This window comes from Chelonia mydas, chromosome 5, assembly GCF_015237465.2.
Source record: "Chelonia mydas isolate rCheMyd1 chromosome 5, rCheMyd1.pri.v2, whole genome shotgun sequence".
Taxonomy (NCBI): domain Eukaryota; kingdom Metazoa; phylum Chordata; order Testudines; family Cheloniidae; genus Chelonia; species Chelonia mydas.
The window spans coordinates 68,964,737-68,989,329 of record NC_051245.2 but is presented as its reverse complement, the minus strand read 5'-3'; the positions used below and the strand labels follow the sequence as shown (position 1 = coordinate 68,989,329).

General features: G+C 43.1%; 1 protein-coding gene across 1 annotated transcript in view; it reads right to left on the bottom strand.

Moving 5' to 3' along the window:
* CAMK4 (calcium/calmodulin dependent protein kinase IV) overlaps nucleotides 1-24,593 on the bottom strand; it is a 307,228-nt gene that overhangs the window by 237,522 nt on the left and 45,113 nt on the right. The window lies entirely within an intron of this gene.

Genomic DNA, 24,593 nt, shown 5'->3' with positions numbered 1-24,593 from the left:
GGAATATGTTTTATGCAAAAGGTCTCTTGTAAGGTATCATTACAAAGCTTATAATCTACTGAGTGTGTTCATTCCATTTGCTTGCATGTATTATTTCTATGTCTGGAGTTAGAAGACTAAGATATAAACTTGTATTACTGATGTAAACATATTAAGTGGAAGCCATTAAAGGTGTTTCAGAATCAATGGCTGTTTACATGTAAATGGCTGTTTATTTGCAAACCTTCCTGTCTACGTGTGAGCCAGCCCAGGAAGAATGGAGGCTGGGGTCTCACAGTGACATGTGACCGTGTCACCTGATAATGAAATCCATCTTAAATCTGGTACTTTTCCATTTAGAAGGAGGGGTGGGGACCCAGACAGACAAAAGATTCCCACCTTATTGCCAAGGCTATAAAAAGGGGTGGGGCAGGAGGGGGTGGCCAGTCATGAGAAAGCCCCTACTTAACACCTGAGATGTCTGCTGGAACTAACAAGGAATGTGCCAGGGAAAAGGATTGGGCCCAGACTAGGAAGGAGTCTAGTCTGTGAAAGAATCTTATTGGAACATCTCTGAGGGCGAGATATTACATTAAGAAACTGATTACAGGTATTAGGCTTAGACTTGTGCGTTTTTGCTTTATTTTGTTTGGTGACTTACTTTGTTCTCTGTTATTACCTGAAACCACTTAAATCCTACTTTTTATACTTAATAAAATCACTTTTGTTTATCAATATACCCAGAGTAAGTGATTAATACCTGGGGGAGCAAGCAGCTGTGCATATCAGTGTTATAGAGGGTGGACAACTTATGAGTTTACCCTGTATAAGCTTTATACAGAGTAAAACAGATTTATTTGGGGTTTGGATCTCATTTGGAGCTGGGTATCTGGGTGCTGGAGGCAAGTAACCTGCTAAGCTGTTTTCAGTTAAGTCTGCAGCTTTGGGGGCGTAGACCGGACCCTGGGTTTGTGTTGCAACAGGCTAGCATGTCTGGCTCAACAAGGCAGGGTTCTGGTGTCCCAAGCTGGCAGGGAAAACCGGCTCAGACATAATTTCAGCACATCAGGTGACGGGCCCAACGGAGTCTCTGTGACCTAACCCGTCACAGGAGGAATCTCTAACCAGCTATTTTAAAGACAGCGAGAGAGGAAGAAGAAAGACCAGAAGCAGAAGGAAAGGCTGTGCAAGAGAAGGGGGAGTATCCTAAGGGACTGTGACCTGAGCCCAAAGAATGTTCCAGAGAGATGATGAAACTGAGTCAGTGAAGAGTGTGCAAGTGTTTTACTTTTTTGTCCGCAAATAAAGTGTAATTGTTTTAGAATTCCTTTTGTGTGTTATGTACGTCACCTAGTATGTGTTGCTGAATAGATAAATGGTAAACCAGAGTGGCCACAAGATGGATTTCCAGGAAAGGGTGTGTTTAAGCTACCGGAATGTCTTTGGGGGGTCAGCACTGGTCCTGGAGGCCCAGGGCAGCTGAACTGTGTGGTCCTGTTTACATAAGGGTAACAGACAGAGTCTACGTGCACAAAGTGTGCCAGACAGGCCAAAGAGACAGTCCTGCAGCCTACCTAGACCAAGGGATGCTTTAAAATACATGGTTTTCTATTATGGCTGCTGCTAGCCCATTAAAGTTATATTGATTATTCCACTTTTTCTTGCTATGCATGCATAGAAATGAGATCAGAATAGGCCCTACCTGCAATACACAGCTCAGTACAAGAGTAAGGGGTGAAATGTAATTGTCTGGATTACGTAGAAGGCAGACTAGATCATCTAATGGTCTCCCCTGGCCATAAACTCTATGAAATTGATCAATAAAAAAATTACCACTAGGCAGTGTAAGTGACCCACAAAATATTCAACTTTGTGATTGATTCTGCTCCTGACAACCTCCAGGAAAATTATTCTGCCTCTCAGTGTAGAGAAAGATCCCCTTGCTTATTGGAACTTTGCCAAAGAGTGAGTAACTCACTTTGTCCTATTCCAATTGACTTTTTTCTGATTTCACGAAAGAAAAGATCTGTAATAACAACATGACACAGAAAGCAAACCCTTAACAGATGCAAGGAGCAGGATGCCCTGTTAACCTATCCCTGCTGATGCAAAAAGTGAAGCAAATTGCTGCATCTTGAAGAAGGATTTCAAACCCCCAGATGGCTGGCTGCAGAGATGGAAATCAAGAAATAAAACTGACTACCAAATCATATAAAATTTTGACTTAAAACTCATCTCAGCCCAAGCACTAAGGAAAAAAACACTAAGAAAAGGATTTCTGTTCTCTATTGCTGCAACATGATACAGAGACAACAGAACAGCTTGGTGTAGGCAAATCTGTCCGTCACTGATGTCTTAAAAGGATAAAGATAGCTGCCTGTGATTTGCAAACACAACAGGTCAGTATAGATAAAAGGTGAAATGTTTACTGAAGAATTGGAACCAATGCTACCAATTAAAATGGCAGAATCTAATACCTCTAGTATCTGTTCAGGTATTTATACCATGCTCTTCACCATGGTATCCATGTATCTGAAAACATTCTAATGTGGGAACGCTTCGGAATATAAAGTTAATACTTTTGCATTCAAACATTGCACCTCTTATTCATTCAGGGTGTTACTTAACTAGACATCACCAGAGATTCCCTCCACAAGCTGATGTCAACTACAATGGGCACTGCATCAGGTTCAGAGAAGTTGATGGGAATCTTTCCATCCATTTCAGTGGGAAATGGATCAGGCCCTATGTTACGTTCATGAAAGCAAATGAGTAAGATGACAGTGCCCTGGATCCGGAGGAACCCCAGTGATAGGAGTCTCTCAAAAGGTTCTGAGATTTATTTTGAATAACTATCTGAAATTTTCGGGTCGTATTCTTCCTCTTCTTACCCTGACTACTACAGATGCTTATCTGGCAACGTCCTGGTATGACAAGTAGCAAATTTAATAAACTCCACTGGCGATAACCGGCACACAGAAAAGAATTAATAGAAATACATCTCTTTGGCTATGACATTCCAATAGACCAGGGATACGATGAGGTCACATGTCATAATACATATCACAGTAAAGACAACAGTAATCTTCTGGTTGGTTACTGAATCGTTGCATTTGTTTATTCATTGAATATACAAAAAAGCAGTAGCCATTTCTCAGGGGTGTTTCCAGGCTGACATACATCAGGTTCAAACTGCAGTATAATTCAAAGAGCTGAAGAAATCCACAGGTTCCCCTTTCCTCTCACTTTCTACCACCAAATATAAAGACACAGTTTGGAAACAGAGCTGCAAATGCCAATGGGGATTGGAAGAAACAATCGTCTGACTCAAATTCAATACGAATTAAATAAAATCTGTTCTGAGAAAGTAAAATTCCATTTCTTAGCGAAAATACTTATAGCAGGAATGAGGAGACAAAATGAGGAGACTCCCGTCACAGTAAATCTGAAAGTCAGAGGCCGTAATGCATGACATTAGCAATTACAGATTAGCTTGGCTCTTTAATGAAATCTGCACTCACTTTTGCTGCTCTTTTTGCTATGCTAAGATGCTAACTCAGCATGTGGATCAGCAGATCAAGCCAGATGACTACTTAACAATTACAGACTGGGTCATGGTATATCAAGCATAACCTAATATGTGTTCCAATACCCACACTACAAAAAATACCCTGGCTTGGTTCAGCTGACTCAGGTTTGCGGAGCCATAAAATTTCAGTGTAGACATTCAGGCTTGGCCTGGAGCCTGGGCTCTGGGACCCTGCAAGGGGGGAGAGTGTTTTATTGCAGTGTAAACATACCTAAAAGACCCTGAGAAGCTAGGACCAACCCTGCAGTGTACTGAGCATCTTTGACACATTAAATTCAGAGGGAGTCAAGGTTACTCAGCAACTTTGAGGACCAGGCCCCGAGTGAAACAAAAAATAAAATTAGCTAACACCACTATTTATTAGTTTCTAGATAGGCCTTGAGATTTGAAAGTGGATTCTACCAAAAAGGCCAGCTAGAACATAAATCTGAACTCAGTTCATTATAGTGTGGTGGCCTTTACAGACAAACTCAACAGGAAATGGAAGAATTTTTTAGGGCCATTAAAAGAATACTGTACAATGGATGTACAGGTTAAAGATTAATTTACAGACACTTGGACCTCATTCTGATCTCTCACTGATTTTACACTTTCACATGGACTTAAAGTGGAGATCAACCTGATTTACATGGTGAAAACAAGAGCAGAATTAGGCCAGGTTATTTTTTTATGCAATTTATCATATATTAATTTACAAACAAATGCTATATTAAGACAAAGAAGACTTACGATTGACCAGCAACGCTGCGCTATTTTTACATTTTATTATTCTGTTGTAACTATTGAACACCAAAGCCCAAAATATATGGAAAACTGTTTTTCACACAACCTAGTTGTAGGCTATTGCTAATGCCCTGACTCCAGCAAGCCAATCTGCTCAATCTCAATATTTCCTTTCTTACAGTGGAAATATTGATTTGGCAGGTTTACTCAGTTCTGTGGAGCCAGCAAACAAGAGGAAGTAAAAGGCAGATTAACTTTTCATGGAGAAGATGGTTTTGTCATTCCTGAATGCAGCTTCCTCAGAAATTTATTTCCTTTTCTCCTTTTATTTGGGTCTGTCTGATTCCAGTATTTACCAGCATACACTTGAGAAATTACAGCAGTCATCTATACACTGGAAATCTAACCAACCCCCAAAATGTTTCTTTTGTGGTTAATTTCCAAACTACATTGCCAGAAGTAGTATTAAATAAAAATACTGTTTTGAACTGAAAGATTGTATGCTCTTCAGGGCAGGGACTGTATCTCCATCTGAGTTTGGAAAGTATCAAATGTATTTTGGGTGCTACCACAATCTAAATTACGACTCATTTTCTGTACAATATCTTTGATTACTTCCAGAAGTCTGTATACAAAGTGCAGTTCAGAGCTCTGAACAGTCTTGGTTGATATTTTATAAAGTGCTGTGTAAATATACAATGCTTAGAAACGATTACATAATAAATGTCATCCTGTGGTTCAATAGTGAACTGCTGAATGTGCTTTTTATGCAAATCAAGCCTTTTTTCCACTAGAGAAAATTAGACATACTCCAGATAAGTATAGATGATATGGTATCAGGAGCCAGCAGGCCATCTTCACTAGAATTAACATTGCCAACACTGATTTTGCTGAACTTGAGTTTGCAGTGGTGGGAAACTTCCTAGTATACAGTAGGCCTAAGGGTCAAACACTCAATAGGCAGCAGAGACTAACTAATATATCTTAGTCATTATTTTTTTCTTAAAAGAATAAACGTAGGCAACCCAAGTTTAGGAAAGTTATGATTTTTTTTTTGAATGACAAGTAAATGCTTTTGCACTTCACATCACACATTTTCTGGACCTCTATTGTTACTCAGCCTCCATCCCTCCTACATGAAACTTTTTAAAATAACTGCTCTACCGTCAGCACAATGCACCTGCAGTTAGTCAGGCTTTTTAATGTAACTGCCTATTTAAAAATTTCGGTTTTGATCTTATAATTCCACCAATTTCTCTTCCTTCCTAAAAAAATAAGAAAAACAAACTGTTAAACTGAAAGGCAGCAAAATCGCAAGTAAATGCTATTGAAAAGCTGCAGCTGGCACATATTTAACATTTTTTATATTTAAAGCTGCACAGATATCAAAAATAACTCATTTCTAAAATAAAGTTTGCTTCTGATGTGTTATACGGACTATTAAATACATATATACACACAGAGAGAGAAAGACATTTGAAAGGTTTCTAAGGGCCAGATTCTGCTGTCCTTGTTAAATAGTACCTTCCTCCACCTACGTCCAGCTGATCTTATTTGGGCAACTGCTTGAATGGTACCTTACGCTACATGAGTATGAGCGGCAGAATCTGGCCTTAATTAAATGAAAACATATATATATTATATATAATGTTATGCCATTAAGAAAAACAATCTTTATGTATTATACTTTAATAATGATTACAACTTCTAAAACAATATATTTAATAAGTACTTGGGGCCATTCTGTCTAGATAGAAATGCGTTACTCGTTACACCCATGTGTACTCATCGTCATTTGTGTTTATTCTCCTGACTCAAACAGTTACTCATGTTAACCCAGCAGATCCAAAGAGAACTGCAGGAGAATGAACTGCATCCTGTTCCCTCTTGAGCAACATCAACAGAATTGGGAACTAACACTCTGATCCAGCAAAGCACTTCAGCACAAGCTTGACTTGGATGATATGAATAGTTCCATTGACATCAATGCTCCAGTGCATTGCTCAATCAGGACTTGAATTCTGATTGAAGAATCTTTATTCTTGGTGAAGTATGAGCCAGAAAGAACAGAGCTTGACTTCTAGATTCTAGGTTACATTTGCAGGGCTGGCAACTAGAAAAGCCATCTCTTTAAATCTCCTAATTTTACAAGTCATCTCGAAATCAGCGAGATAAAAAAATATATCACTCAACAATGCCATTCATGGTATCACTTTTCAGATTAGAACTGTTTTTTCATTCTCCCTTTTCTTCTTGTAGATATCTATTTTTGTACTGCCATCCTATCTGCCACAGCTGTTGCTCTTAAAAAGAAGCTTCTGTTAAATTAAATCTCCAAACTCTCTAGAATTTCATAAACTAAGTAATTTTGGGTCACAGAGTGTCAATTTCCAGAAGTATGACTGATCCATCAATTTATTACTCATCACAAAACTGTTTTATCCCCAGTTCACAAACAAATTAGTAGAGTTGGTTAGAACATTTCCATCAAATTAAGATAATCAACAAAAGATGGGAGGGAAGGCTGAAATCCTTAAACATTTCTTGAGAAATGTTTTCTAACATGATCTTTAACTTATAAAGTTATCAGAACCTGGATCTTTAACTTATATGGATCTTCCACCACCTGTTGAAAATTTGTTCTGACCCACTCTATAGTGGTTAGGTAAAAGAAAACACTTTCTGTGGAAAAACGAAAACATTTTTCCGACAGTTTTATAAAATTACTATTAGACCATCCATGGGTTCAACAACTCCTGTACTTTTCTCTCTTAATCCATTCCCCACCACCCACCCACCCACACTTTGACTTGTATCCAAATCAGGACTAAAGATAATTCTCTGCACAGTAAATTTGATGTTGAGATTGTCTATTGGCTTATGTTTTGATCTATCCTGTTTCATCCTCTGCTACCAATGTGGTTCTCTCGATCTCTGCTTCAGACATTCTTGAAATCCTTTGTCGGCATTTCAAGGACACTAAAAAGACATTATATATTGAGGACACAGAAGGTCTGGTTTTAGTAAGAATATTTAAAAGGTCACACAGGAATTTGTTTTGTGAGTACACCATGCCTGATGTCTATTAACTGGCTCATTAATATCTCGGTTTTAAATATGGTCAGTGTTTCTTTCCCAAGATTAAAGGATTCTGTTTCCCTCCTCATAGCTCAGAGATCCTTCTTTACAAAATTCCCAGCTAAATATCAGGTCCTTATTGGTCCATCATGTCCAAAATATTTTTGTATTTTCTACTTTGATCAATAGCAGCTCATCACATATGCAAAGAAGATATAGGCAAATTCAAAATTTATTTTTGAAGATACTGTGTTCATTGACATGCTTCATGATCATGAGTTGATGGTATTTCTGACTGTGTAACTGGATGTTCTTCATATCAGAAAAATGAAATAATTTCAAACACACTCCACTCCAGGCTCAATCAAAATTTAAACACAAGTGTGCCCATCAACCTCAGTTTCCATGTATTTTATTTAAATTTCATAAGTGAATATCTAGTTCTCTAGGTGCTGTAAAATTTTTAGAGACGCATATAAAGGATCTACCTCTAGGAAAGAAGCAACAAAAATTGCCCTGTTTGCTACCCCCTAAAGCCAGCCCTTACTCTGTGGAAACAAGGGATAAAGGCCCTTGTCTCTGGAACCTATCACTGAGAATACCTTGTGATCAAACTCCTTCCAACTTAAACCAGATGGCTGTTAGCTCTATTGGTGAGCTGCCGTTCACAATTGCAGCAGTTTAGAGATATACCTTTGAGATCTACTGATGAAAAGTGCTATATAAGTGTTTGCTGGTATTATTACACAATGAGGGAGGTGGTCAGAAGCTAAACAATCTAACACTAACTTCACTTCCACCTAAAATTTCGAAGGCAAGCCTAGGTTTGAATCCATATTTTGACTGCTTTAAAAATAATCTGAATGGTTATGTGAGCAGTATCAGTGCAGAAAATAAAATAAAACTGTAGAGATAAAACACTAATATTTTTGCTCACAACTCCAAAATGCAAGGGATTTGGAGAGGCACAAGGATGTAGAGGAAATGTTTTGTTTGATTTTTAATAAAGCCATTTACAAATCATTTTAGATTTTTTTTTAATTAACATGATCATTTGATCTTTTATGAAAACAGGTTACATTATACTCACAGTAGCTTTGTCATGGCCAATTGTAAGAGATATATCAAATTCCTCAGGGTCATAGATCAATTTTCTGTAAACTAATGATCTGTTCATTTAATGAACTGCATGTCCACTATGCTGGGTGCTGGTGGGTCAACCCCCGGTCGTAGAAGTGCCAGGTGATAGGAGGAGGACTTAGAGATCCTCACTCCGAAAGAAGATTCTCGGTGCATACACTCTCAGCCATAGTATGACAGAGTGGAAGAGGAGAACTTAGGGTTTCTCGCTCTGCCCCTGGGAGGGGTTTTGCAGATTTGCACTTGGTGTATGGGCCCTCGGTGGTAGAAGGCCAAGTAATACGGAGGGAGGCTTAGCGTCTCTCTCTCTGGCCCAGGGTGGGTAACATTGGAAGCCCCAGTGCCGGCGTGCACCATGTGAAATCTCAAGTGATTAAAGTTTTTCAGAGTGGTACTAATGGATTGTGATAACATGTGCAGGAAACAAAAGGGTACAGCTGCGGACTCGGGAGTCCCCCAGTCATGGGTGATAGCATCAATGATGGGTTCAATGCCAGACGTACGAGCATTAGGGAGCGCGGACTTGGTAGTCCAGCTGCCGGTAAGCTGGCGTCAAGGGAGACAGGTGGACCGGATGCCCGAGCCACGGGAGAGGCAGCAAAGAGGGATGGGACCCTATTGCCTCTTTCAAAGGGGGGTGAAGACCTCTCCCGGCTGGAGAAGGCTCTCACCAAGGTGGGGTACAATCCCTGGGGTTCCGTGATGGAGCTTCAGAGAAGTGTGCATTCTTGGCAGGCTTTGTTGGACCTATATACTTAGTATGAAAAGCAGAAGCGTAAAAACCTAGGGACAGCTGTGGGATTAATTTGGACTGCAGCAGCCACGTGGCATCAAATGTTGTCGGGACAGAAAGAGGAGTTGGGGAGAAGGGAAGAGGTGTGTAACCGACAGCTGGTGGAAATGGAGCAACTGAAAGCACAGATTACTAACCAGGCTGCAAAACAAACCTATGCCCAGGACAAGTTGCAAGCCTTGAGACAGGACTTCCAGGCGGAAAAAGCAGAACACACCCACCTGGAAGCACTGGCTAAGCAAGTACGGGACCTTCAGGGACTCGTCAAAGACTTGACCATCCGCGCTCAGCATACACCACAACAGCAGTGTGCTCGCCATGAAAAGGAAATTGAGCAGCTAAAACATAAGGTGACCATGCGTTTGGTCCAGGTGGCAAGCCTCACGGAGGATGACTCGGGTGACCCTTGTGAGTGATATTGTTTAAGGAAAGGAACCAGAGGGGTGGGAGCTGGTTGAGAAGCCCACCCTCCTTGCTAAATTGGTAATGGAACGAAGCCTGTGCCCATGGAAAGGGACAATTCAATGAGAAAAACAGGATCGGGCCCAGAAAAGCAGGCAGGCAGGCAATAGTTAAAGAAATTGAAATAAAACAGGTTGGAAGCCCTAAGGGCATAGTGCCAGAAGTAAGGAAAGAGAGTGAGAAGTTAACTCTACAGACGCTGGAGGGAATTAAGCAGTGAAACATTGTGAAAGTGTCAAAAAGGAAAAGTGTTAAAGAAAAGAAAATTCTTGGTTTCTTTGCAGCTATTCTGAAGGAAAATGGGCCCTTTTCCAAAGGAATGTCTGTAAATAATCCAGGCAAAGAGACGATCTGATTTAAATCATTTGACTATGCACAATTTAGTCAAATTTACTAAAAGAATATAAGGGGGTTCTACTGGACCTTAAAGACCAAAGTCGTAGCTGCAACAGGGCAGCGAAAGCCAGGAGAATGGGAAAAGATTTTAAATCTGTTATTTTGTAACAAAATAGCAGATAAAAGGGTAGTAAAAGAGAGAAAGACCATGCCCCAAGCCCCTTAAGGTGGCTCTGTGTAATCAAACTGTCACTTTGCCAAAGGGAGACACAATAGCTTGTGTTTTCGTCTTCAAATCACTGTGTGTTTGGAAGCAGGAGTTAAAAGTGAAAAGTAATCAGAAAACTCTGGTGAAAGTTGATTGTTCCTTTTAAGACAGAGTCTCTGAGCTGCTGATGACTTTGAATCCAAAAGCAAGCCAGAAAGCGTCTGTGTTAATGCAAATTACCTAACTGATAAAGGTAAAAGCCATTGAAACCTAGCCTGCCTATAGAACAAACACAGGAAAATATGGGGGTAATTCCTCTGTTTTGCCTGCAATCGGCAAGGGTATTTGTAAAAGAAAGGAATATTGTGAGCAATAATCTGCCACCCCCAAAGGGGTAGAAACATGTTCTTTTGTCTTTCAGAAAAACAGGAAAAGCTGATACCAGCTGAAAAGCAACTCAGAATACCATGAATCTACTGTCACAGGACAGCCTAATACAGAAACAAATGGAAATAAAAAACCATACTGCTATAGCTATGGGATGTACTGAAATGCAGCTACTTGCTTTGCTCACCTTGGAACACAAAATGTTTTGAGGTAATATCAAGAAACACTAAGGTTTTGACACACGTGCTCAAGCCAAAAAGAAAAAAAAAAGATCACTGTTTGATACTTGTCAGTGCGAATGGATGCAGTATGTTTTTAGCATAAGGCCAGCCCTTTTAACTGGGGGAAATTGTTGATAAAAATCGCACTCCAACAGGCTCTGGAGGCAAAGATATGGAAAGTTAGCTCACTCCCCATATTGCACATGGGATCCTTCTGGCTACCCTGGACCTCGAGCCAGTGGGATGGGGAGGGAGGGAAGCGATTGGACACCAGAGGTTGTACCGAGTGGACTCCTCAAAAGGGGGTGTACTTGTCCTTTCTCCAGAGCCCTGTAGTAAAGACATTTCACTAGGATCCTGTATGTGGAATGAATTGGATAATGAGACCAAAGTACTGTATGATGGGCAATGGGTATGTGTTAATTCCTGCGAAGAAGTGTTTTGGGAGGATAGAAGTGTTAGCAACCTGCTAATAGACAAATGTAAATGTAATCTAAGTACTGTGTTTACCAATAATCACATTTACTGTTTGCCACAACCAAAAAAGTCTCAGCTTTGCCCAGTTGAGGAAGGAGCTATGTGAAACCCCTGAAGCTGTAGAGGCCACTTTAGATAAGAAAAAGGCCAAGTGTAAGGGGATCGTCATTAAAGACATCCGGGGATGGCAAATTGGAAACAAGGTAATGTTGCAAAAGCTGGGGAAGGCAGCTCACACTCTGGACGCCAAGTGGGTGGCTCCGTACTCCATCATGAACCGCATCTCCCCAGCAGTGTACCAGCTTCAGCTACCAAGCAAACTAAAATGAATACACGCCAATCGGCTCAACACATATGCTTCTCCCTAGCTTTCTGGTTATGGCATCGTGGGCCTTGGTTGTGGACCAGCCACCTGCCTGGACCATCCGAGTCTCCAGCGGTCCATGGGATTATCTGGATAATCATAATTAGGAGGAGGGAAAATACCTCCAAAGGCTCTCCCTAGCTTGAGCGGCCAAAGGAGCCCGAGCCACGGAAGGCGGGAGGGGAGGTGCCTTGGAGACAGTGCATAGCCCGGATAGACACAGCAGAGCCACAGCAAAATACCTAGTGGGTGGCCCCGAACCTCCCCTGGATCCCATTGGGGCAAACCCTGTTCTTCCTGTGGTGGCCGGGAGTGGAAGTAGAATGGGAAGCCCTTTGGCAAGAAATAGTAATTACTGATCTCGGGATGTAATATTATTGTTGTAACCTCCTAAACCAGGCAAACAACATCCATGATGAAAGCCAGGGAGGGCTGTAACTGGACAAGTAATAATTTAGAGTGTTTTTGTATGTGCCTCAGTTTCCCCAATAGGTGCAGTTACGTTGTTGCTTTTTTCCCCTTTTCCTTTGTTAACAGGACAAGGCAGTAATAGCAAGAGCCCAGGGACACCCCAAACAGGAGTGGTGGGACTGCTCTTGCTGCTTTAAGCCTGCAAAATTCGTCAGGGCAAAACAATGTATGTATGGTGGTATTTCTCTCTGCGAATCCTCGGGTTCTGGATGTTTTGGGCCTCCTTTGTTAATTTTACCACTGTTCAGAATTGGCCATAGTGGAAGAAAAGGTCAATTATCCATTGGCAGAGGGGGCAATTGTAGCTTAGCATCCTGGGAATGTGGCATCACGTATTATCTGGGATTGGATGGTCCATCGCGACATGTGGGAGGTGGCTTCCACCAATGACATGGCTAAGCGGTATGGGCTGACTACATCTTTTATCAGCACATATGGATTGCAGAGGGCAACACTTGGCAGCTGTGGCCTATGGAGCCCCCTCAATGATATGTAGAGAAAAGGCAATGCCAGGCCAATTTTATGAGGTAGGTCAACACATCTGCTGGGAAGGGGAGGCATCGGGATATGCCCCCTCTAAAGCCCATGTGTTTACCAATACCTCTGCGTGTGTTTGGAGGACCACCTAACCCAGGGTGTCACTTGATTTGCTGTTACACTTTCAGGCACAAAAAAATTTCAGTACATTGGCCTGCGGTTACGCAAAGTACGATTAATATCTTTCACTATGTTGTGTTTAATTTTTCATGGATTGCACCCAATGTTTTCCTGCCCTTGACGCATACCCAGGAACAACTGACCGTATTCCAGACAGATGCCTCATCCTTTACCGTGTGGCAGCACACGTTTAATTTGGAGAAAGCTGCCTTTGCCACAGAAATTCGAGTGGGGCATCTATGCCCACAGGGAGATGTGCTATGCTATGTTACTAATGAAGCCAGAAGTCATTATTGGCTAGTGTATGCAATTGTTGTTGCCCTAACAATTCTGTGTATGTTATATTGCTGTTTACGTAGAAGGCCAACAGTAGCCCCAGCCACCGTGTCAGAGGGAGGATGGAAGCTGAAATGGTGACCCCTCACAACAAAATGTTGATTCGGGGTCAAGGGGGGGGGAATATCACAATCCAATGGCTCCCTCCCCTTAGGGAGTCCCCTGGGAAGGCAGATCAGCACTGTATATTGCTAACGCTGTTGCAAGCATCACAAAGCATTTTGGGGAGGGTCAGAGGTGTGTGAGTGGGGAGTGGGAGTTTCCTTTGCAGGTACGAGAGGCCGGGTGGGGGAAGAGAGAAAGAAGAGAACGGGTTAACTCAACACTGCAGCTAGTCCGAAGATAAGAAGCTGACTTCAGCCCAACACCACTGGCTACCTGCCAAGACAGAAGGGGGAAAGTCCAACCCACCCCAACCAGCCGTAAGAAGAAAAAAAACTAAGTGAAGCAAAGCTGCAAAGAGAACAGCAGGAACAGTGAGAGCTGGAGCAATTACAGCAAAGGCCAATAGAAGGGAAAACAAAGTCTCTGGAGCCGGGATGTTTTGGAAAACCGAGAAAGCCACAGCAAGCCGGTTTGGACTGACACAAAAAGCACCAGGAACAGAGGTCGCAGAATGGAACACCCCCAAAAGAGCCCAGAGCTTAAAATCCTCCTAAGAGCTGGAGCAATTTGGAGAACACAGCAGATCCTTGGATGACCTGGGCCCAGGACAGCACTCCCATTCGCCTTCCCCCCCCACACACACACCTTCTTTTGACGTTACTCCCAGACTTGGCCAGTCTGGGGCGTGAGAGTGAGGGTATGAAAGTGGGTTAGGGCTTGAGGCATTAACACTTTCTTGCTCCCCCTGAGTGACGTGGGAGAGTTCCCAGCACTCTCTGCTGTTATTTTATTATTTTATCAATATAGCTTTAAAATTTAGACACTTGGTGTGTTTCAACATCTCCCCCCAACGATCCTGCGGCGTCAGCCTGATCACCTGATGCAGCGGCAGATTGGTAACAAAAATCTGTCACAGCAGGGCAATTACCTGGGGTCTCATGCCACATAGGAGCCCGCGAAGCTCAGTTGATCAGGCTTTAGCTTCAGCCCTGGGCTTGAGCACCATGCAGTGAGGCATCAGCTTTCTGCCCTGAGCCCCAGCAAATCTAATGCTGGCCCTGCTTGGCAGCCCCCGTGAAACCTGCTCACAGCTCTCCAGGCGGCCCCGGACTCCTGGTTGAGAACCACTGCTTTAGACTGACATGTCCAGCAGGTCTCAGCAACACAGTGTTAGGAATTTAAACATAATCATGTGAATGATTAAATCAAAATAGATAAGAATACCCCACCGCGCATGTTTGAATGTATAACTAAGACTGAGCTTTGCTACATAGGCAATCTCTTATGTTTTGTTAATGTAGTAGAGCAAAGTCAAATGGTGCTGAAGTTAGAAGTAAATGACACAGTGAAGTGTTTAGTGGTGCTCTGCAGAAAGAAAGGAAGGACAGTTATTTTTCAGTCAGAAGAGCTCTATGAATATATTGCTTTTGCAGTACCCAATGTAGGAGTTATACACCATTGCTCATGGGTCAGCAAACCATATGCACAGCTCCTAAGCGAGCAAGAGCGAGGCAATTTCATTATGGATGATTTAGTTTTAAGAGCAATTTGCACCCCCACAAAACACCAATGAACAAGTTCATGGTCAATTAACAAACACAGTTCTTTGGCCTACCTTTGATCAACATCATTTTTCCAGTGACAAACAGTAAATATTGTGGGGGAAGAACCAATTAAAATTGTGTTTGTTCTTAACATCAAATTGCTAACTACAACAGTATTCTAGTTTTAGCAACCACCACATTAGCAACTTTCATGTGTATCTGTGAATTGCGTAGATATCATAGCACTTACACTGCTGTGGAACTATTTTGGGAAATACCTGCTTACATATTTTATAACATGTTTTAGAACGTGTCTTTTACTCTAAAAATAGAAGGTAACCCTTCTCCTTTTTTATGGTTTCCTTATTAATTTTTATTTTATAGAAGGAGCTTTTCCATGTTATATTTCTTAAAGCATATTTTAATAGCATCTAGCTTTTTTTCCTCTCTCTAATAAAACTGTTTATACTTGGAGCTGGAAAGGAAGGACAATTTCTCTGAATAACAAGCTGTGAAACTTGTTTTTTATATTCAAAAGAACAAAATGCTTGTGAAAATGCAGCATTGACAGTGCAGAGAAATTAAATCTTCTATCCACAGAGTGGGAGAGAAAAAGCACTCACAGCACTGGGGCAACCTTCCTCATATCACCCAATAATCTTTTGGAGGGTCCACCTCTTGGGGAGAGAGGAAAGGTCAATCTCAATGCCCACCTATTTTGGCCCGAGGATACAAACAAAAGGTATAAATTATTGCCAACCATAGCTGTGTTTTTCATGTGCTTGGGAGTTATTTATATTTTGTTTTTATTGTAATCTTTTTTGTCAGTCTGCAGGGATAAAGCTTTGCTCAAAGATCCAGCCCACAGTTTTCTGAAAGGCGTGGCAAAACTGTATTGCCATGGTAGTATGGGCATCCTCATTGATGCCTGGAGCTCTTGAAGGTTTAGAGGGTTTCTGCGGATGGCTGATATGCTAGAAAAACAGCTTTGGTCCATATGTGCTCCCTCTGCTGAGAACATGACCCAAACCTCAAATGACATTAAATCTGTGAGGAATGATCTTTTGCTGCCTTCTGCACAGGACCTAAGATTTTTCTTCTACTCCATTTAACCACAGAAGTGGGAAAGAAAGAGCACTCACAGCACTGGGGCAAGCTTCCTCATATCACCCAATGATCTTCTGGAGGGTCTCCCTCCTGGGGAGAGAGGAGAGGTCAATCTCAATGCCCACCTATTTTGGCCCGAGGATACAAACAAAAGGTATAAATTATTGCCAACCATAGCTGAGGAATGATCTTTTGCTACCTTCTGCACAGGACCTAAGATTTTTCTTCTACTCCATTTAACCACAGAAGTCTCCTGCTCACTCTATTCAAGCCCACCTGCCAAAGTCTGGTTTAAATAATTTGGCCAGAATCACACTGGAACTCTGTGGCAGACACAGGGATAGTGTCCAATTCTTCAGGGCAGCTCTCAACTGTCTTAACTATGAAACTCTCCTTTCCCTTCCTGCAGTCCCCTGCCTCATTCACTACACAACTTCCAACTTGTGCAACAAATGGGGAAGGTACCCTACAGACAACAGCCTCCTTTACCATACAACCCTGATTCATTCCCTGAGCAAGTCCATACTTTGTACTGAATGAGGCAGAGGTCCTGGGGAAAAAATACTATGTGATCACGTATCATCAAACACTATCATAACACATATGCACAAAGGCAACTTTAAATCTGGCATTTCCTAATTTTTGAGTACTTGACTTTGCAACCTTAATAGTGTTCTTTTAATTTGCTACCTCAGAGGTCCCCCCCCAAAAAATGGGGGGGGGGGGCAGTGCGCACATCCAGGATGATGCTAAATCCACACAGCTGGACAGCTGGCAATGTGCATTAAGCACCCTTACAGATTTCCTAGGCCAGCTGCCTCAAAAAAAAAAAAAAAAAAGGATGACTCTGGGAAAAACCTATCTGGGGGGGAGATAGCACATGCGCAGGCTAGTTACACACAGGAGCCGTGAGGGGCTGAAGCTTGTTTAGTGAGGATGGAATCTGGAGATTTTAGTTCTCAAACTCTAGCAAATCTCTACAGAGCATGTGCTAATTTCAGTTTTTCAGAGCCTTATAACCTGGCCAGATTTGGGCAGGTTTTCACAAGTACTGCAAAAAAAACCTCATCCTTGACACAAAGGCCGCCAAATTCTAATCCCCTGCTCCAAAGCATGGGGATACTAGAAAATTTCTAAGAAAAGATCTTAATTTTTTTAACATAGGCAAAACAATATATTTCCCTAGCCTCTTTCTTGGAAAAGGTTGAACTGGTTTGGCTTAAGTTTTCCAAAACAACTTCAACCTGAGGCAGACATCTGGCATGGAAAATTTCAACCTGAATGGTTAAAATTTAGTAAAGCAATAAACAACAGAAAACAGGGTCTTACAATGGCAAGTATTGAGCAGCCTTAATAATAGCTCCACCCTAATACTGAAATAGACTATGTCAGCAGGGTTATTTACATAACTCTGACTAAATGCAGAGTTACATTAGTTTGCAGCATTACCCAAGTTCCTGCTCCTTGACTTATGACTTACCTCCCGGACTCTACACCTGCAATAAACAGGACAGACTAAGTTTTCTAATATTAAATATCTTTAAGTAAGGTTAGATTAAGCCATAAGGCATGTGCTTCTGGACCCAGCTCTTGGAATCACATATTGACATCATAATTTCAGCTTTTATCGAAAAATTGTTTCTAGCCCCCAGAATTATGAAGACAATTTTCAAAATGTGAAGATGGACAGGGCCATGGTTGTACTCAGGACCCTGGATTACCTTCATGTGGCCCTATCTTGAAGACATAATTAAATTCAAGTAACCATGAATGTTTCAAACATCTCATGAGTGATTCCTGTTAACATGGCAACATTTGTAAACATGCCTTCCTTCATTCCTTCCCACACAGGATATTCCCACAGTGATTAACTTAAAAGCAAGGAAATTAATTAATTCTGATTTACAACTCAAGCTGACCTTGGGCACTTTCAATAAAATATCAACCTACTGAAGAATGTTCAAAGAAGTCAAAGTATTGGCAAAAAACAAACTTGCTGTGAAAATAACATTTCCAGAAGGTAGACTTGGGATACAAGTAAAGTCCACAACAACAAAAACTAATTTAAATGCCACCTAAATCTTTCCACTTTTGTTTACTTAGATGAAAAGTAGCCATTATCTGATGTTCATTTATTAAACTAGTAATATAAATTGATCTCAACCCTCCTACATACCAGACATAGATTTAAAATACTATGCTTTAAATCTAACATAAAAGAAATAAAACTCTGTATAGTTCAGTCTAGTTAATGAAAGTACAGTTGGTTACAGTAAGTGACTCCATATATGCAAGGGGAAGGGAGAGGAGATACAATTACCTTGTAGCTTTTGGGCTCTTAAATTTTCCAAATTAACATTAAGAGATTTTTACATGTGTCAGGGTTCCCTCCCCACTCTGAACTCTAGGGTACAGATGTGGGGACCCGCATGAAAGACCCCCTAAGCTTATTTCTACCAGCTTAGGTTAAAAACTTCTGCAAGGCACAAATCCTTCCTTGTCCTTGGATGGGTACTGCTGCCACCACCAAGTGAGTTACACAAAGATACAGGAAAAGGACCACTTGGAGTTCCTGTTTCCCTAAAATATCCCCCCAAGCCCCTTCACCCCCTTTCCTGGGGAGGCTAAACCTCCCTCTTAGCACAGGGAAAATTCACAAGCTAAAACAAAAGATAATCTAATGCATTTCCTTGCTATTACTTACTATTTCTGTAAGTTTAGATGTATCATTCAGTGGGAGCTGGATTACTTGCTTGGTCTCTCTCTTTGTCTCCGGAGAGAACACACAGAGCACAAAAACAAAGCCTTCTACCCCCCTCCCCCTCCCGCAGATTTGAAAGTATCTTCTTTCCCCATTGGTCCTTCTGGTCAGGTGCCAAAAAGGTTAATTGAACTGATTAACCCCTTACAGGTAAGGGGATTCTGTACCTCTGGCCAAGAGGGAGTTTATATTACTGCATATATAAAGGGAAGGGTAACAACCTTTATGTTTATGACACGCCCCCCAAATCACAGATGGTGTGGGACAGCCTGTTCCACAATGGCTGTGATTTCTCCCTGGAGCTCTAGGAGAAAACAGAGTTAATAAGACACATGCACCTTTACGATATACTACTGACTATATAAAAACTAACATTTTCCACATTTCAAGGAAGATTTTAACCAGTTGATTCTGGGAAACTTCCATGGGAGAGTGCATCAGCCATTTTATTAGAAGCTCCTGAAATGTGTTGTATTTCAAAATTAAAATCTTGGAGAGCTAAACTCCACCAAAGAAGTTTTTTGTTATTGTCCTTTACTGTATGAAGCCACTTCAGCACAGCATGGTCGGTTTGCAGGTGGAAACGCCGCCCCCAAAAACGTATGGGCGTAGCTTTTCCAGAGCGTACACAATGATGTAACATTCCTTTTCAGTGACTAACCAGTGGCTTTCCCTCTCAGACAGTTTTTTGCTGAGAAACACGACAGAATGGAATTCTTGATCCAGTCGTTCCTGCATTAAAACTGCTCCCACACCACACTCGGATGCATCCGTGGTTACTAGGAAAGGTTTGTCAAAGTCTGGGGCTCTTAGCACAGGGTCAGACATGAGTGTCGCTTTAAGCTGGTTAAAGGCCTTCTGACACTTTTTGGTCCACTGCACTGCATTTGGCTGTTTCTTTTTGGTCAGATCTGTCAGTGGGGCAGTGATTTGGCTGTAGTGCGGTACAGATCGCCTGTAATATCCAGCCAAGCCTAAGAAGGATTGGACCTGTTTCTTTGACTTTGGGACAGGTCACTTTTGGATAGCATTCACTTTGGCCTGTAGGGGGTTGATAGTTCCTTGACCCACCTGGTGTCCAAGGCAAGTCACTCTGTTTAGGCCTATTTGACACTTCTTAGCCTTAACAGTTAGTCCTGCCTCCCTTATGCGCTCAAAGACTTTTTGCAGATGCTGCAGGTGTTCTGCCCATGAATCAGAAAAGATGGCCACATCATCAAGGTAGGCGACTGTAGATTCTCCCAATCCCACTCGGAGACAATCTACAAGTTTCTGGAAGGTGGCGGGTGCATTTCGCAGCCCGAAAGGGAGCACATTAAATTCATACAGCCCTACATGGGTGATGAAGGCTGACCTTTCCTTCGTGGATTCATCTAGTGGTACTTGCCAGTACCCCTTGGTTAAGTCTAAGGTAGAGATGAACTGGGCAGGTCCCCGTTTCTCCAATAGCTCATCTGTGCGTGGCATTGGATAGTTGTCTGGGCAAGTCACAGCATTTAGCTTACGGTAGTCCATGCAAAAGCGTATCTCCCCATCTGATTTGGGAACTAGAATCACTGCAGATGCCCATGCACTGTTAGAGGGGCGGATTACACCCATCTGTACCATGTCCTGGATCTCCCATTCTATAGCTGTTTTGGCTTGAGGAGACACCCGGTAAGGTTGGACTCTAATTGGGTGCGCATTACCTGTGTCAATGGAGTGGTATGCCCGTTCAGTCCGTCCTCGGATAGCTGAGAACATTGGCGCGAAGCTAGTGCACAGCTTCTTGATCTGCTGTCGCCTGCATACATCCAAGGGTCATTGAGAGGTTCACCTCTTCCACGCCACCGTCACTTTTTCCTTCGTAGTAGACACCTGCAACTTAGCGTCATCTCCTCCCTGAGCTGTAAACTGACAAACCTTTAATTCTCTGGAATAAAAGGGCTTTAGAGAATTAACATGGCACACTTTAGGCTTTAGGGTTGAGGTGGGGAATTCTATGAGATAATTAACTGATCCCAGGCGCTTTTGGATCGTAAATGGCCCTTCCCACGATGCTTCCATCTTATGGGCCTGGAGCGCCTTCAACATGACCTGGTCCCCTACTTTGAAGGAAAGCTCTCTGGCATGTTTATCATACCAGGCCTTTTGCTCTTCCTGAGCATCTGTTAGGTTTTCTCTAGCAAGGGCTAAAGAGTCTCGGAGGGTGTTTTATAGGTTGTTTACAAAGTCCAGAATGTTAGTTCCTGGAGAAGGCGTAAACCCCTCCCATTGCTGCTTCACCAACTGTAATGGCCCCTTAACCTCACGGCCATACACAAGTTCAAATGGTGAAAACCGTAAACTGGGATGTGGTACAGCTCTGTAGGCAAAGAGCAACTGCTGTAACACTAGATCCAATCATTGGAGTGCTCATTTATGAATTTACGTATCATGGTCCCCAAAGTTCCATTAAACTTCTCCATCAGGCCATTTGTTTGATGGTGGTAAGGGTTGGCAACCAAGTGATTCACCCCATGAGCTTCCCAAAGGCTTTTCATGGTTCCTGCCAGGAAATTAGTTCCCGAATCCATAAGGATGTCGGAGGGCCAACCTCCCCTGACAAAAATGCCTGTTAATGCCTGGCACACACTTTTAGCCCTGGTGTTGCTTAGAGATACTGCTTCCAGCCATCGGATGGCAAAACCCATGGAAGTCAGTATGTACTGCTTTCCTCTGGGTGTCTTTTTCAGAAAAGGACCCAGAATATCCACAGCTACTCGCTGAAATGGAACCTCAATTATGAGGAGTAGCTGGAGAGGAGCTTTGACCTGGTCTTAGGGTTTTCCCACTCTTTGGCACATCTCACAAGACCGGACAGAGGTAGAAACTTCCTTGCTCATTCCCTCCCAGTGAAAGGACTTCCCCCAAATGGTCTTTGGTCCTGTTCACCCCAGCATGGCCACTAGGATGATCGTGGGCTAAGCTCAAGAGCTTTACCCGGTACTTAGTTGGAACTGCCAACTGTCTCTGAGGATGCCAGTCTTCGGGGTGTCCACCAGAAAGAGTTTCCCTGTATAAAAGTCCTCTTTCTACAACAAACCTGGATCGATTAGAAGAGCTGAGAGGCGGTGGGTTGCTCCGTGCAGCCGTCCTGTTCATCTGCTTCCTGTTCGGCCTGGAACTGTTCCCTTGATGCTGGAGACATCAGTTCCTCACTGGATTGTGGACTTGGGCTTGGTCCCTTGGGAAGCGATGCAGGGGATGAGGCTGTTTCCGTTGACTGTGAACCGCTCTCTGCTGGCACAGTATGTTGTGTTTCAGGCTCCGGCTGAGCCTCTTGCGCAGGTTTAGCTGCTGCTGCCGCCAGGGCAGGCTTGGTGGTGCCCTCTGGTGTTGGAGCTGTAGATGGAGTTGCAAGCGCTAGACTCAGTGCTGGCAATGGTTCTGGTGCTGGTTGCTCTGCCAGTTCCAGTTCTGGGACTGGCTCTGGCTGGGTCTCTGCAACTAGATCCACTACTGCTGTCACAGACATTGGCATGGGGTCCGGTTCCACCACCTCCATCTGGGTCTCTGGTAACACAGACGGGGCCCTGCTGGAAGGCTCAGGAACAGGGATAGGTGTGAAAGCTTGCTTAGCCTGGCTGCGGGTGACTATTCCAACCCTCTTGGCTAGCTTCACATGGTGAGCCAAGTCTTCCCCCAGCAACATGGGAATGGGATAATCATCAAAGACTGCAAAAGTCCGCATTCCTGACCAGCCCTTGTACTGGACAGGCAACTTGGATGTAGGCAAATCAAAAGAGTTTGACTTGAAGGATTGAATCATCACTTGGGCCTCTGGGTTGATGAATTTGGGGTCCACTAAGGATTGGTGGATAGCTGACACCTGTGCTCCAGTGTCCCTCCACGCGATAATCTTCTTCCTGCCCACACTCACAGTTTCCCTTCACTCTGAGGGTATCTGGGAGGCATCTGGGCCTGAGGACCTTTGGTGTGACCCCGGAGCAATGAACTGTAATCTGTTGGGGTTCTTGGGGGAGTTGGCCTTTACATGCCCCAGCTCATTACATTTAAAACATCACCCAGCTGACTGGTCACTGGGGCAGGGTGGGTTGCTGGAGAATGGTGTGGTGGGACAATAAAGTGTCTGGGTTTTTTCTTGGGGTTTAGTTGGGGCTTTGGGCTGCCCCCGGTGTATGGTATGGTCTCAGGGTGTCCCTTCTGGTATCCGCCCAAACTGCGACCAGGGTTGTTCCTTTCTGCTACCTCCACCCGTTTTGTTCCGATTTGCCCGCCTCTGTGACAGTCTGGGACTGCTCGTATTGATCCGCAGAAGAAGCGAGACTTTCTGCTGAGTCCACTTTCTTAACCCATAAACACTGTTTTATATCATCATTAGTCATACTCAGGAACTGCTCCTGTATAACCAAATCACACATTCCTTCAAAGCTAGTTACACCCTTTCCTTTGACCCATTTATCTAAGAGATCCTTCATCTGGTTTACATAAGCTACATTACTTAGTCCAGGCCCTCTCTTAAGGGCTCTAAATTTTACTCTGTAAGTTTCATGTGTAATTTGAAATTGTTTCAAAACCAAATCCTTAAATTTACCATAGTCAGAAGCATCCTCAACAGGCATCTTGTTGAATATGTCCAGAGCTCTGCCAGTCAATTTTGCTACCAATGTGGTCATCTTGTGATCGTCAGGAATTGCATGAAGTGTGCAGTCTCTCAAAGGTGATCAAATATTCAGCAATATCACTGCATTCATCATACTGTGGACATAGTCACTCCCATCTGTGGATTTTTGGGGAAGTGGAACCAGCTGCTGAAGGGTTTTGTCCTTTTAACTTTATTACCTCCAGTTCATGCTTCCTCTCTTTCCCTCTCCTCCTGAGCATGCTGCCTCTCTTTTTCCTTCTCCTCCCTAGCAGCTTTTTCTCTGGCCACTTGTGCATCAATCTCCATCTGTTTTAATTCCAGTTGTCTTTCATGTTCCTTCTTTCTTTCTTCAACTTCCAATCTGGCTAAATCTAGTTTCTTTTGGACATCACTTTCAGGCATCCTAGCCTCCCTGCGCTTAGCCTAGCCTAACCCGAGAGCTAGAAAGAAAAAAAAACACCCCAACTTGTGAATTCCCTTGCTGTAGCTTAACTACTCGGCCTTGAGGCAGAGAAGAAGTGGGGGGGGACAAAAACAAAGCGAGTCATCCCATTGGTCTTCACCCTGGCATGCTCTGTGCACAGCAGTAGCTGACTGCAAGACAGCCTGGCTGGGGTGGGGACAGCGGCAGCCCATTCCCTGCCCAGGCTCGACTTCTGGGGACAGGAGCCAACTCCGAGCACGCTCAAGGGACAGGGGGAGGGGCTCCAGCTCACTCAGCCAACTATCCCCAGAAGCTTGCCGCAGCCAAGGGCTCTCCCAATCAGCCACTGCGCTGCATCGGGCAGTATCCCAGTCTGTGTAGCTGGAAGAGGCTCTGGCCCTGCCCCTTCCTCTCCCCGCCCAGGCCAGCCAGCTGCTGGAGGGGCACTTGACCGTTCGTGCCCCTCCCACCAGTCACCTCTTTGTAATTACACCAGGGAAGAATTGAGCCCACTCAGTTTAGCTAGCCAGTAAAGGTCGTCATTCTCAACTGACGTAAATCAGGGTAACTCCACCAAGGTCAATGATGTTTTGCCAATATACACCAGCCAAGGTTCTAGAAAGAACGAGTCTCCCTGATACCTGTATGATCTATCATTATAGCTGCGGCAATATCAAGAGATACTGCATACAGAAGTCAGTCACATCAGTCTGGCAAGATTTGAGTGTTTCTTTGCTGTAACTGCAATTTTATTAAAGACATACCTTGTCTATAAACAGACCTATATATGCATGTATGCCTGTC